This window comes from Dasypus novemcinctus, chromosome 1, assembly GCF_030445035.2.
Source record: "Dasypus novemcinctus isolate mDasNov1 chromosome 1, mDasNov1.1.hap2, whole genome shotgun sequence".
Lineage (NCBI taxonomy): Eukaryota > Metazoa > Chordata > Mammalia > Cingulata > Dasypodidae > Dasypus > Dasypus novemcinctus.
The window spans coordinates 174,774,235-174,790,107 of NC_080673.1; positions in this window are offsets into that span (position 1 = coordinate 174,774,235).

Below are 15,873 nucleotides of genomic sequence, written 5' to 3' on the forward strand. Positions count from 1 at the left end.
ACTTGCAGCTCCTACCTCTGGTTTCTTGGACTTACCCTGGCCAGCTGACAGGGAGGTGAAGAGGTCAACCACCATACCAGGGAGCCAAGAGTGCCTACAGCTGCAAGCAGGAGAATTGCATCCAGCATCCATGTGGAATCTAAGGCCCCTCTTATGTAGAGGGGGTCTGGACATAGCCATCCCAGGTCCACAAGATGGAAAAATAGAGTATAGATTAGAGTGGACTTACTTGTGTTCTGCTGGGGAACTACTGTGATTAGTAAGGGAAGAAATTGTAGTAGTGATGTGGAGAGGGTGTCCATGGTGGCTGCTGATGGTCGGGAGAGGGAAGAAGAGATATGGTGTGGGGGCATTTTCAAGATTTGGAGTTGTCCTAGGTGGTGCTGCAGGGACAGATGCTGGATATTTTGTGCCCTGTCATGGCCCACTGGGTGGATTGGGGGACAGTGTGCACTACCATGTAGACCACTGTCCATGTGATGCAGCAGTGCTCCAGAATGTATTCATCAAGTGCAGTGGATGTGCTGCAATGATGGAAGAGATAGTTGATGTGGGAGGGGTGGGGTGAGTAGGGTGGAACATATATGGGGACTTCATATTTTTTTAATGTAACATTTAAAAGAAAATAAAGAAGAAAGAAAAGAAAAAAAAAGAACATATTTTGGGGGACCCAGATGGTAGGCTTTGGTAAGTTGAATTATGAACTACATCATATACATTCTTAATCTACGTTTCTGTGGGTATGAACCCATCTTAATAGGACTTCTAAAAGATATTGCTTTTCACTAAAGTGTGGGCCAACTGAATGAGGGTGGATCTTAATCCATATATCTGGAGGCCTTATAATGGGAATCCATAAATTGCAGAAGCCAGAAAAGAGAGGACATCACCACATAATTTGAAGCAGCAAGTCAAGGAAGCCCATGGATTGCTGGCAGCCAGGACCAGTCTTTGGGAAGAAAGCAACAACCTTGTCAAAACCTTCGTTTTGGACTTCTTCTAAACATAAAACCATGAGCCAATAAATTCCCATTGTTTAGCAAGCCCATTGTATGGTATTATTATTAATAACACAAGTAAACTTATAGTATAAATAAAAATTACAGAGGCCTGTTACCATAATTACTGGGGAATTGATTTCCAAATTTTCAAGAATTGTAAATTTTTAATTTGGTAGGAAACAAAATGTGATGCTTCCATTATATTTTAAAAATAATTGCAGAGTTTCTAATACAAGGTCTGAGACTTTGAATTGTGTTTATTTGGAGAAAATTTGGTACAGTGTCATAAGCTTAAAATTCCAATATATAATTGAAATGAATTTTCATTTAACTATTCTTTTTTCCCATTTTTATTATCTTTTTTTGTAAAGATACATAGATCACACGAAATTTTGCACAAAAAAAATGAAACATTTGCATATACCCCACTCCCCTATTCCCTAACTATTCTTTTTAATAAATCTCTGAGAAATAGCCAATATTTTACACTGATTTTATGCTTCTCCAATCAGAGAATATATATATATACACACATGAAGAAATAACTCAGCTTCAAAGAATTAAAAAGAAATAGGTACTAATAACTTGGTCTTATGATCATTAAATGAACAGCAGTGGTCTAAACAGACAATGAATGGTTATACTTTAACGGGGTATCTTCTTGATCCATACTGAACTAAAAATATCTCAGCAATATATTCATAAAGCAAGCAAAATTACAAAACCCTGCTTTTCAGATTAGAATGCTATATTGTGTATTATTGTATGTTGGTGAATTTAGGTGGGATATTGTTTGGGAATGTATTGGGGGATTAAATTCTGAGATTTATGTATTTGAGAAGAAGATCATATTTTTTGCTTTTGGACTCCTCACCAGGAGAGTAAACTATTGAGAATCAGTCTTATGTAAATGATAATTGATGTCATGGAAAACAAATAGGTTAAAAACAGTGTGATTGTTAAAAGCTTTAAGTGATTCCTTAGCTCTTTCCTCAGTGGGAAGCCTTCCTCATTCAATGACTAGATGAACTCATCTGGTGTATACTATTTAATACAATTTGAATTAGAAATTGCTTTTGAATGACAGGAGGCAAGATGTAAAAGATGAGATGATTCTTATTCCATTCACGGTCAACCACCACACCATGGAGCCTAGAATGTCTACAACTGAAAGCAGGAGGAGTGCATCCAGTATCCATGTGGAATCTAAGCCCCCACTTGACATAGATGTGCAATGGACACAAACAATCCAATGTCCACAGAGAAAATGTGGAATGGGTGTGGGAAGGGTAGCCATGGTGGCTGCTGGGTTTGGGGAATGGGAGGAAGAGATAAGATGTGGAGGCGTTTTCGGGACGTGGAGTTGTCCTGGGTGGTGCTTCACGGACAATTACGGGACATTGTAGATCCCCCCAGGGCCCACTGGATGGAACGTGGGAGAGTGTGGGCTATGATGTGGACCATTGACTATGGGGTGCAGTGATGCTCAGAGATGTACTTACCAGGTGCGATGGATGTGTCACGATGATGGGAGAGAGTGTTGCTGTGGGGGGAGTGGGGGGTGGGGGCGGTGGGGTTGAATGGGACCTCATTTTTTAAATGTAATTTTTAAAAATAAATAAATAATTAAAAATAAATAAATAAGTAAAATAAAATGCTTAAACATATGAACATTAAGAGATATATTATCTGCTTTAAGACTTGGTAAAAAAATTGTGAATGGATAAATTGAAAAGTTTTTGATAATGCCTATCTCATTAGAGATGACATTTTAGGTCATCATGGCTTCCTGGAAGAAAACTAGCATTTAAAACAAGATTGGACTCGTTTAGCTCAATGATGCATTCAGCAAAATATAGTGATGTCTCTATAGCTTTTAGGGATGACAAAAAATAATATAACACAGCATCCTAATAGGTAGATGTTACACCTTTGGTTATCATTGTGGGAAAAATAAAAATAAATTCAAAATCTACTTTGTACATAATAAATTTGAACTAATGAGTTATACAAATAAAATAATTACAATTTCTTGGTGAATTGAACCACCCATTCATTCATCCACTTATAAATTCAACAAGTATATATGGAGCAGCTATTATTTAACAAATTAATAAATCATAAAAACCTCTCCTTACAGGGCACCTGAAAAAATAAATTTTATATCTGTTTTTCTCATTTTCCTCTCACCATTTACTGTTATACTTAGCAACAGAAAAATAAATTATTTGACAGATTTCAGATTCATTGTACTGTTTTATGAGGTATACCTAAGAATAAGGCAAAAGAAAGAATGAGGGCAAATATATAAAAGTAGGTAATGATTATAGGTGAGGTGCAGAAATGAAGAAAGCATAAAAATAAAGAAAAAAAGTCTTATTTATTCCTTCATTGTATGTATAAATCAAGCATAAGAATGTAAATCACTCAGGTCTTGAATGCTGAGTTTGGAGCTATGTACCCCAGAAAAACACGTTCTTAAACTTAATCCATTCCTGTGAGTATGAACTCATTATAAGGAAGATCTAGTTTCTATGTTTGGTGTTTGCACAGTATATCTTTTTAAAAAATCTTTTTTATTTTTAAATAAACTTTAGATTACATAAATGTTACATCAAAAATATAGGGGATTCCCATATACCCCACCCCCTTCCCCTCCCACACTTCCCCCCATTAACATCTTTCATTAGTGTAGTACATTTGTTACAACTGATGAACACATTGAAGTATTGCTGCTAACCATCATCTACAGTTTACATTATAGCTTACATTTTGTACCATATAATTTTATAGGTTTTGGCAAAATTTATAATGACCTCTATCTGTCATTGCAATGTCATGCAGGACAATTCCAATATCCCCAAAATGCCCCACTTAACAACTTTCCCTTTCTCTCTCCTCAGAACCTCTGGTGGTCCCTGCCTTTGTATGAATGATACATTTTTTTCCACCTGTATAATAATAAATCTATTTTAGTCATAGCTGCATTCCCCCCTTATTCCTTATGTTTGTTTATTCCTCAATCTTGAGGATTTTGGAATGGTATGCCCACTGTATTTCTGATTGAGAGGGGACTTAGATCCCATGAGGCATAGATGGAACTGTCTTGTTTGCAGATGTATACACTCTTTGATTTTTGGGATAGGTATTGTCCATCATCATCCTTCTGTTAGTTGTCCTGGGCAAGTCCAATGAACTGGAGAGTAGGTGTTGCAACTCTGCTGAGATTCAGGGCTCAAGCAGCATATGAAGAGACTGAAGACTAAAGTCTCTGGGACATATATTTAACAAATATAGTGCTAATTATATGTTCAAATAGAAGGAGCAGAAGAACCATGTTTATGGAAATTATAAGTGAGTCTTACTCTGTTACATTGGGGAGCATATATTCTAAAGTCAGGTCCACTGATGGTGCCAAATTCCTGAGATTGTCTCCTCTGTCTATAGTGTCTAGATGTCTCTAGAGCCCTCGGGAGTCCTGCTGTTTGAGGCATTGTTTACTGTGGCAGTCAGTGAGATTGTGCTGAGACATGCATAAATGTAAACTCTGGGATGACTTCCTGACTCACTTTGATATTTCTTAGCCATAAAAACACATTTGTATTTTATTAATAGTTCCCCCTTTTGGTCAAGGATAAATAAGATTTTTTGATGAAGCTACTTTAATTAAGGTGTGCCCCATCTCAACAATGGCTCCTAATCCTGTTTCTGCACTCCATTATAAGCAGGAAGAAGTTCAGACACCAAGAGAGAGCCATGGGAAGCCAGAAGATGATGAAGAAAAAGCAAAGGCCTAGAGAGACTTCTATGTGCTTTATCATTTGACAGAGAAGCCCAGGACCAAGATTTACCAGCCCTAGCCCCAGAACACTAGTCTTTGGGAAGAACAAAATGACTTCATGAGGATTTGATTTGGACTTGGTTTGGATTTCTCCTGGCCTCAAAACCATGAGCCAAATATTGTGTGATCTCACTGATTTGAAATAAATTGAATAAGGAAATTCATAGAGTCAGAATCTAGAATATAGGTTACCAAAGTAGTGAGAGGGAATGGGAAGCTAAGGCTTAAAATGAACAAAGTTCATATTCGGAATGATGGAAATCTATTACAAATGGATGGTGGTGATCATAGCACAGCATTGCGAACATAATTAATAGCACTGAAATATATATCTGAATATGATTAAAAGGAGATATGTTAGAATGTGTATATGGCAACAGAATAAAATGTTTAAAAACTCCATGGAACTATACTTCACAGTGAAATCTAACTTAAACCATAGATTAGTTAATAGAACAATTATAAAAATGTGCTGCTGTCTATTGTAGCAAATGTTCCACATGAACAAAACATGTCAATAATAGGGTAGTAACTGGGAATCTTGTATTTTATGCACAATTATTCTGTAAACCCACAACCTCTCTAATAAAGAATGAATGAATAAATAAATAAATAAATAAATAAATACCATGAGCCATTAAATTTCCATTAAGTTAACCCATTATATATTAGCTGAAGCAGTCAAGGAAACTAAGTCACTGAAGAATATCCTACTATGTTAATTTTTGAGCCAATTTATATACAATGTTGGAACTATAGACATTTTCTTATAACCATGTAGCAGAAAAGAAATTTCGAGGTTTGAAAAAATGATTCCATTTTGGTTACATTATAGCTTATATTTTAGATGTACAAATTTTTAAATTTTTAGTTTCCTGATGTTTTACTTTAAGATTTACATTTTAGCTTATAAACTTTTATACATTTTTGGTGTAAGTTAACATGTCTTATATCCATTATTACATGATCTTGTGGAGCACCTCCATTGACCTCCAGTTACCCTGTTTCCACTCTCTTACACATCGAAGGAACCACTATATATCGTTTTTCCTATCTCATTAACTATATTGTCCTTACTATTTCTCAGCTTACCTAACATGGTTTATACTAATTTTCAAACTATTATTCTCTTGCTTGGGCCTTATTGGACTGGGTTTATATTCATCTGCCATTAGAGAATTCTTTCACAGACAGATATCTATGTCATTTTCATCCATTGTTGAAAACCTCTTGATTGTTCCTCAGTATACACCACATAGATTACAAAGTCCTCACATGGCATTAAGAATCACCATGAGTTGCTCACCACATATGTATTAACTTTTAATTTCCTAAAGCTCTCAGTCTTTTAAATTACTTCTAATTTTTGCTATATATCATGATGTTTGCCAGTATTCCTGCTTCACATGTGATGTTCTTTGCTTAGTGAAACTTTTCCAACACTGAGTCCGTGAATTAAAAATTTCTCCCAGGAATTTTCAGGAATACCTGGAAAGGCATTCGTGGCTTCTGGCTATGAATTTGATCTGGAAGCCATTTTAACTAGAATTTGAGGACTTAGAGACAGTACCATTTGGGTCATTGATAATAGTTTAAACAGGATATAGAACCAAGCCTATAACAGGCATTGCTTCCATTTAATTGCATACTTACTATTCATGAGGCACTTAACATGCCTATATATTATTACTACAACAAGTTTATCACCTAGTTACTGATGAGGAAACTATTTCTTAGTCAGAGTAATTAATTTGCTGAGGGTCTCTCATACAGTGATTCAAATCCAGTTTTCAGTGGCTACAAAATCTGTTTTCATTATCACTGGATGCGTAGATGCAAAGAGCTGTATTTGCTTCTTTCATAGATAACTCTTATTACTTAGATGTAAAATACGGCCGTTTTTCAGAATTACACTCTATATCACTTAGGGAAAACTTGTGTCTCATCCATAAAGCATTCCACATTGTTAAGATGTTTCACATACCAGAAATATCTATGATTACGGAAGAGCTCTTTTTTACCGAAACGCAAATTACTAACTCTTGGAATAGGCAAAAGAGAACATATAAACAGGCAGACTGGTGATTAGTTGTTTTAAACCTAAAAAATACTGTGACTTTGGAAAATTACTAGATCAGTAACACACACACTCATAAACACAAATGCACACACATATTTATACGTTTCCTAGGCAGACTTTTGCCTTTTATCTATACTCTGTGATAGCTTGTTTGCTAGAGTCACAGCTGTGAATTTCTCCACTTTAATGCATCATGTACAGAGCAGTCAACTTAAAAAAGACTGTTTTAAACTTGCTGTTTCTTTCTTCTAATGATTCTTCATTGTGGGTAAAACAAAGGCTAAATTCTTTAACTTGGATTAATGATCCTTCAAAACCATGCTTGAGCCCAGCCTTACATCATTCACTGCTTCCATACTGAAGAAACACTGGTTTATTAACTTTCCTTGGAAAATACCTTGAACTTATCAACCTTTTGGCTTTGCTCAGTCAATTGCCCTCCTTAAATATCTTACCATTTATTTTCATCCAAAACATGTCTTGTTTATCTCTCAAAGGAGAGTCTAAACTTTCCTTTTCTCTGAAACCTTTTTAAAATCCCTGGCTACAGTGCTGTCTCCCTCATGTAAATTTGTATATATGTTGATTGAGTAGTGTTAACCTAAAATTTTATGTAAATTCACACGAAAGTCTATGTTTTCTCATCTTAAACTGCCTTAGATGCTATTATCAATTTTAAATTATTTGTTTATTTATGTAGATGTGTAGGTCTCTATTAAGAATCTATTATATGCCAGGTATTGATTTCTAAGGAAAAAAAAATCTAGTTTAAAATGTGAACACGCATGTTTGTATTCTGCCTCTTCTATAATGATATATCAATCTTTTCTATGTATACCTATGTAATATATATTATGTACTTATTTAGCTATATACATACAAATAAACCTATATATTTCATAAGGCACTTGCTCTAGAACAATATGGTGCAATATATCTCAGTGGGTGAAGATCCACAAAATAACCAACAAAATATTAAATTCCCATCTTGGGAAGCCCTGCTACCATCTCTAATAGAGTAACAAGAATCTCTAGAGTACATAGGCAATGCCTAGGAGTAGAGGAGAGACCAGTATGCCAGGTCCTTGATATTAATACTTGTACTTATGACTCTTAATCTTATAAAATTTAAACTTAGCCTAGTAATATATATTACCTAAGAGTTACCTCCTGAATGCCTCCTTGTTACCTAAATATGGTCTCTCTCTAAGCCAAACTAAGCATATAAGCTCACTGCCTTTCCCAGTCCCCCAGTGTGGGACATGGCTTCTGGGAATGGGCCTTACTGGTGAAAAGGGATTATTACCAATCACCAACTAGCAATGCATTTGGAAAAAGACCCTGAGCAAAAGAGGGAGATATTAAAGACAAATGAGTTTGTATGGCTAAGGAATTTCAAAGTGAGTAGGGAAGTCATTCCAGAGACTATGCTTATGCATGTCTCAGGAAGATCTCATCAACAGCACAGTAAACGGTGCCTCAAGCAGGGGTCTCCTGAGGGCTCTAGGGACATCTGGACACTAGAGGCAGGACAGACAACCCCAGGAAATTGGCACCCCCATCCGTGGACCTTATCTTGTAATATATGATAACCTAATTCCCAATGTATCAGACTTAGACCTATTTATACTTTTTCTATACGTGGTTCTTCTGCCCCTTTCACTTGAACCTATACTTGGCACTATACTCATTAACTATATGCTCCAGAGACTTGAATCTCTGGGCTTTCCATATGTCAGGTGATTCCTGAATCTCAGCAGAGTTGCAGCAAACACCTATTCTCCAGTTCATCAGACTCATTCAAAAAAACTAACAAAAGTATGATGATGAACAATGCCATCCCAGAAAATAGAAAGTATCTGCAACTGCAAGTAAGACAGCTCCATCCTTCTGCCCCATGAACTCTAAATCCCCTCTCAACTGGAAGCAGAGTATGCATCACCACTCTAAGGTCCTCGAGACTGTGGAAAGAACACACATAGAGGGGTAATACAACTATGGACCAAAGTAGAATTATTATTGTAGTAATGGAAAACCTTGTAAAATTGATATAAAAACTATTCACCAGTAGTTCTGAGGGAATAGAAAGGCAAGAATAGGTGTAACATGGGGCATTTTTAGGACGTTGGAATTTTTCTGCATGATATTGCAATGATGAATAGAAGCCATTACACATTTTGTCAAAACCTATAAAATTGTGCAGTACAAAGTGTAAACCATAATGTAAACTGTAGAACATGGTTAGTAGCAATGTTTCACTATGTGCTTATTAATTGTTACAAATATATCACACTAAAGAAAAATATTAATAGGGAAAATTGTGAGAAGTGGAGGAGGTGGGGTACATGGGAATCCCATATATTTTCCATGTAATTTTAGGGAATCTAAAACTTCTTTAAAAATAAAGAAAATATAAATAAATACAGAAACTATTGTGTAATAAAATAGTAATAAACTAGGGGCAAGAAGGTAGAGGTACAATTAAATAGAGATAGATACAACTGTGAGCTTTAGGTGACTCATCTGTAAAATGGTTCGAATATCTATGTGTGCAATTATTGTGACAAATATATCTGTGAATGGGCTGTCAGATTTTGAAACCCTATAAAATAAACTGATAAAAATGCTTATCTAACACATTATAAAAATTTAGATAGAATATATAGCCCTCCATTTTTGGATATAATTTAATATAATTTTGCCAAATTATATCAAATAAAAGTAGCATATTTTATCAATACCCAACTTAAGACATTTTTCTGCAAGCTATTTAACCTTATTTAGTCCTACAATCACACTCCAAGCAAAATGTTATTATCATTAACCCATTTGGCAGATGAGTAAACTAAGATACTGAAAGGACAAGGAACTTACTTAAGGTGAGTCTTCAAATGATTGGCTTCACCTGGACTAGATTTTCTTTTAATTAATTTTTTTAATTTGTAAAGATTTAGATTACATAAATTTTACATTAAAAATATAGGAGATTCCCATATGCCCCACACCCTTTGCTACACTTTCGCACATTAACAACATCTTGCATTAGTGTGATACATTTGCTACAATTGATGAACACATATGGAAGCCTTGCACTAACCTTGGACTGGGTTTAAATATAGACTTTATGGCTCCAAAATTCCAAATTTTCTTATTACATTTTCAGTTCCTAAGATTTTCATTATTCAAAATTGTCTATTTTGATTATGTTATTAAATTAGAAGTTTAAATTCTTCAATTCTTTAATTATTGTCCATAAATGTTTATAAATATTTCATATTCAAATGCTGTATTAAATTTTTGATATGTATGATATTTTAAAATGTAGTAGAGCAATGCATTAACAATTATTTAATGAATCAACACAATGTGCCCTTAAAAAAATAATAGAAATTCAGCAGTTGTTAACTCATTGGGATTAAAATTTATGTGAACTTCTTTTAGTATATTTATAGACATTCTAAAGCCCTTTATTAGCATTAGTTTTAAAGTAATAAGGAGAGAAGTGATCACAGAAGAACACACAGTGAATGGACACAGACAGAAGACAACTGCGGGGGGGGGGAGAAATAAATAAAAAATAAATCTTAAAAAAATAAAGTAAATCACTTATTGGTTCTATTATTTAATGTTTCATGACATTGGGGGGTATACAATAAATAATTTTTCAAATTGTAACCTTTTAAAATGATTTCTGTTTTTCTCATAAAACAAGTGTGAGCTAAAATATTTTCTTTGTTGAGAGAAAAACATATGCTTAGAAGTTATCCAAATGAAATGTTCACAAAACTTTAAGTGTATTGCAAATAGATTTCCTACATGAACAGAGAACATGTTCTATTTACATGAAGTCAATAACAGAAAAACTATAGAAATAGGAACCTCAGAGATGTTGTAAAGTCAATTCAATCTGGAAAAAATGAAACTAAGTAGACTTTAAATATATATAAATCATTTATAATTGCATCATTAATTTAGGCATATTAAATACATGTACATGTAAATAAAATTTTAGTCAGAATTTCTAATGTAATATATCATCAATATAATTTAATATAACTTTGATAGAATTTTAACAATATAAATATAATTGCATCATTATTTTATAAATATTAAGTATATATACATTTAAATATAATTTTACTATCATTTTACACAAAAACAGTATAATTGTTTGAATGTAATTTTTTTAAAAATGAATTAAAAAAAGCATTATAAAAACACTATGAATAGTCAAAAGCAGTATAAAAACACTATAAATAGTCATCATATTTTGAAGGTCGTCTGTATATTAATATATATATTAAATTATAACGGAATATTTGAAATATGTATTTGACATTTTATATTAATTGTCAAGACCATTTCCTGTGTAGATATATGGTATGCTTATAGCACAAGATCTTAGCAGACACATAGAACTAGCTTAAGGTCCAGTTCCTATGCTAACTTGTGAAATATCCATTATACTCCAACAGTGAGCCCCTGATACTAATGACTATGCTTGTGAGCCTATATGCCTGAAATAAGAACAAGGCCTAGAGCAGCACTGTGCCTGGGAATTTCCTCCTGACAGCCTTCATGTTACTCAAATGTGGCCAGTCTCGAAGCCAAACTCAGCATGTAAATGCAATGCCTTCCCCTCAGTGTGGGACATGACACCCGGGGATGAGCCTCCTGGCACCGAGGGATCACTATCAACTACCAACTGATGATGCAACTGGAAAATGACTTGAATTGAAGGCTCGATGCAGATCAGTAGAATATCCCTGTCTACATATAATAACATGACTTTAAAATGCTGTTTGACCTAATGTAAGGGGGAAAAGGAAAGGAGAAATGAGTTTATATGGCTACGAGTCTCTAAAAAAGAGTCTGGAGGCTGTCAGAAGGATTGCCCTTATGCACAACTGAGCAGAATCTAAGAGACAGATAAAGTAGATACAATCCCCAGGTATTGGTTCTTTGGAGGGCTAAAGAGACCCACGGGTTCTATGGTCATGGTAGATGGGGTTCACTGCCATGTCAGATGGCCCTTCTTTGGAGCTGGTGTTTCTGTGTGATGAAACTGGACTCAGATGGGATCTCTTTTCATAAGACTTTCATGCTACCTTACTGGAATTGTAGTTGGTGTTGGGGTTAAAGATATATTTAGGGGATTTGAATCTCTGGATTGACAATATGATAGCCAGGCCCTGAGCCTCAACAGACTCCAGCTCCTACAATCGTATTTATTGGACTCACCTCACTCAGCTAAGATGGAGTTGAAGAAGGACAACCACCACACCATGGAGCCTAGAGTGCCTACAACTGAAAGCAGGAGGATTGCATCCAGTATCCATGTGGAATCTGAGCCTCCTCTTGACATAGAGGTGCAACGGACACAACCAATCCAAGGTCCACAGAGAAAAGGTGACATTGGAGTGGGAAAAGTGGACATGGTGGCTGATGGGTATGGGGAATGGCAGGAAGAGGTGAGATGTGGGGGCGCCTTTGGGAATTGGAATTGCCCTGGATGGTGCTTCAGGAGCAATCACCGGATATTGTAAATCCTCCCAGGGCCCACTGGATGGAATGGGGGAGAGTATGAGCCATGATGTGGACCATTGACCATGAGGTGCAGAGATGCCCAGAGATGCACTTACCAAATGCAATGGATGTGTCATGTTGATAAGAGTGAATGTTGCTGGGGGGGAGTGGTGGGGTGGGGGTGGTGGGGATGAATGGGACCTCATATTTTTTTCAATGTAATATTTTTACAAAATCAATAAAAAAATTTAATATGATATGTTATTAATGGTCATAAAAGATATACATAATTTTAACATTTTTTATGTTTCTATTGTCATTATGAATTAGCAATGGGGAAAATAAAAAAAATAAATCTTTTAAAAAAAGAAAATTATATAAATACAAATAAGTATCCCATATAATGTTAAAATACTTGGAAAATATGATTGCCCCCCAAAATTAATATAGCCATTATTCATAATTAAACATTTTAAAAGGCAAAACTAAATAAAATCTGGAAACAGTGTATGATTAAAGTCAATCAGGTTGTATAAAATATATAATGTTATGAGGTAAAGATGATAATACAGATTACCAACATATGTGTTCACAATAAGCAACTAAATTGTGCTTAGGAAATGTTATAATAAAATTGTTGATCCCATTGCTAAAATACAGTGTAAAAAGCAATGGTATAAAATAAGAAAATGGCCTATAATTATTAATATGATTTTATCATCTTTCTTACCGATACCACTATAAGAAAAAAAAAGGATTATGTAATTTTAAAAATCACCATAGAAAGAAGCATAAGAAATATGCAGGAGTAACAATTAATTTTGACTTGAGAGGAATAATACTTATAAATATAATATTTCTAATCAATTGCTTACTTCCCAATGACTTAATTTGAAAAAAGGGACTAAATGAACCAATGTCTTTATTGATTGAGACAGATGTTTTATTCATTACTATCATAATCTTCTCCTAAACTTTAATTTTTTTTTTTTTTGAAATACCGGACCATACTCAACCACTGAGCCACATTGTTTTCCCTGAGTCTTTTTTTTTTCTTTGTTTGCTTGTTGGATTTTTTTGTTTGTCTGTTTTTAAAGAGGCACTGGGCACCTAACCTGGGAGAGCACATGTGGGAAGCATAATTGCCAAAAGATGGAATCAACCCAGGGGTCTAGTAAATGAATGGATATACAAAATATGGTATATACACCTGATGAAATACTCTTCAGCCTTAAAAGGAATGAAGTCTTGATGCCTGTAGCAATAAGTATGAACCTTAAGGACATTATGTTGAGTGAAATACATCAGACACAAAAGGTCAAATATTGTATGATCTCACTGATATTAAATATAATGAGCAAACTCTTGGAATTAATATGTAAATTATAAGTCACCAGAAGATAGAATAAGGGTAGAGAATGGGGAGCTGAGGCTTAATTTGTGCAGAATTTGTAATAAGGTCAATTGTCAGTGTTTAGAAATGTATAGAGGTGATGATAGCACATTACAGTGAATGTAATTAATAATGCTATTTAGTCTTTCAATCAATAAACACAGACTGTCTTACCATTTGTTTTGGTCTTCCTTGTTTTCTTTTAGTAATTGTTTATAATTTACTGAGTATAAATCCTTCAAATCATTGGTTAAATTTGCTCACAGATATTTAATTCTTTTAGTTGATATTGTAAATTGAATTTTTTTCTCAATTTCCTCCTGAGATTTCTCATTGCTAGTGTATGAAAACACTATTTATTTCTGTGTGTTTACCTTGTATTCTACCACTTTGATGAACCCACATATTGACTAGTAATTTTGTTGCAGATTTTTCAGGGTTTTTTACAGATAGGATTATGCCATCAGCAAATAGTGAAAATTTTGCTTCTTCCTTCCCTATTTGGACACCATTTATTTCTTAATCTTTCTATTTACTCTAGCTAGAACTTCTAACATAATATTGACTAATTGATGATGGTGGACATCTTTGTCTTGTTCCTTGTCTTAGAATGTTCAGCTTTTCACCATTGAGTTTGATGTTGGATGTGAATTTTCTATAAATGACATATCATGTTGATGAAGTTCCCTTCTGTAACTACCTCTTTTTAAATTTAATAATTACTTTTTTTAACTGTAAATAAAGAAATGCTTATTATGATTTTACTTGGTTGAGCATATAAAAAACTGAATATATAGAACATAATTCTTTAGAGAAGTAAAATTTTACCCACTAATTACTTATTTCTGAATGAAGCCTATTTCAACATCCTAAATTAGAACAAAAATACCTATTAGGACATAATCATATTTTTTTTTATTGACTTTGTAATAATATTACATTAAAAATATATATGTGAGGTCCCATTCAACCCCACCCCCCCCACCCCCCCTCCCCCCCCCCCCAACAACACTCGTTCCCATCATCATGACACATCCATTGGATTTGGTTAAGTACATCTTTGGGCACCTCTGCACCTCATAGACAATGGTTCACATCATGGCCCATACTCTCCTCCATTCCATCCAGTGGGCCCTGTGAGGATTTACAATGTCCAGTGATTACCTCTGAAGCACCATCCAGGGCAGCTCCATGTCCCAAAGACGCCTCCACCTCTCACCTCTTCCTGCCTTTCCCCATACCCATCATCCACCATGTCCACTTTTCCCAATCCAATGCCACCTTTTCTATGTGGACATTGGATTTGTTGTGTCCATTGCACCTCTATGTCAAGAGGAGGCTCACATTCCACATGGATGCTGGATGCAATCCTCCCATTTTCAGTTGTAATCACTCTAGGCTCCATGGTGTGGTGGTTGTCCTTCTTCAACTCCATCTTAGCTGAGTGTGGTAAGTCCAATAGATCAGATTGTAGGTGCTGGAGTCTGTTGAGGCTCAGGACCTGGCTATCACATTGTCAGTCCAGAGATTCAAATCCCCTAAATATATCTTAAACCCCAACATTAACTGTACCTCCAGCACATTAGCATGAAAGTCTTATGAAGGGAGATCCCATCTGAGTCCAGATTCATCACACATAAACACCATTTCCAAAGAGGGGCCATCTGCCCTGGTAGTTAACCCCATCGGCCATGACCATAACTCCCATGGGTCTCTTTAGCCCTCAAAGGAACCAATATCTGGGGGTTGTATCTGCTTTATCTGTCTCTCTGACTCTGCTCAGTTGTGCATGAGGGCAATCCTTCTGCCAGCCTCCAGACTCTTTTTTAGAAACTCGTAGCCATATAAACTCATTTCTCCTTTTCATTTCCCCCTTACTTTAGGTCAAACAGCATTTTAAAGTCATGGTATTTTATGTAGGCGTGGATATTCTGCTGATCCGCATTGAACCTTCCGTATAAGGTCATTTTCCAGTTGCATCATCAGTTGGTAGTTGATAGTGGTCCCTCGGACATAATCATATTTAAATAGG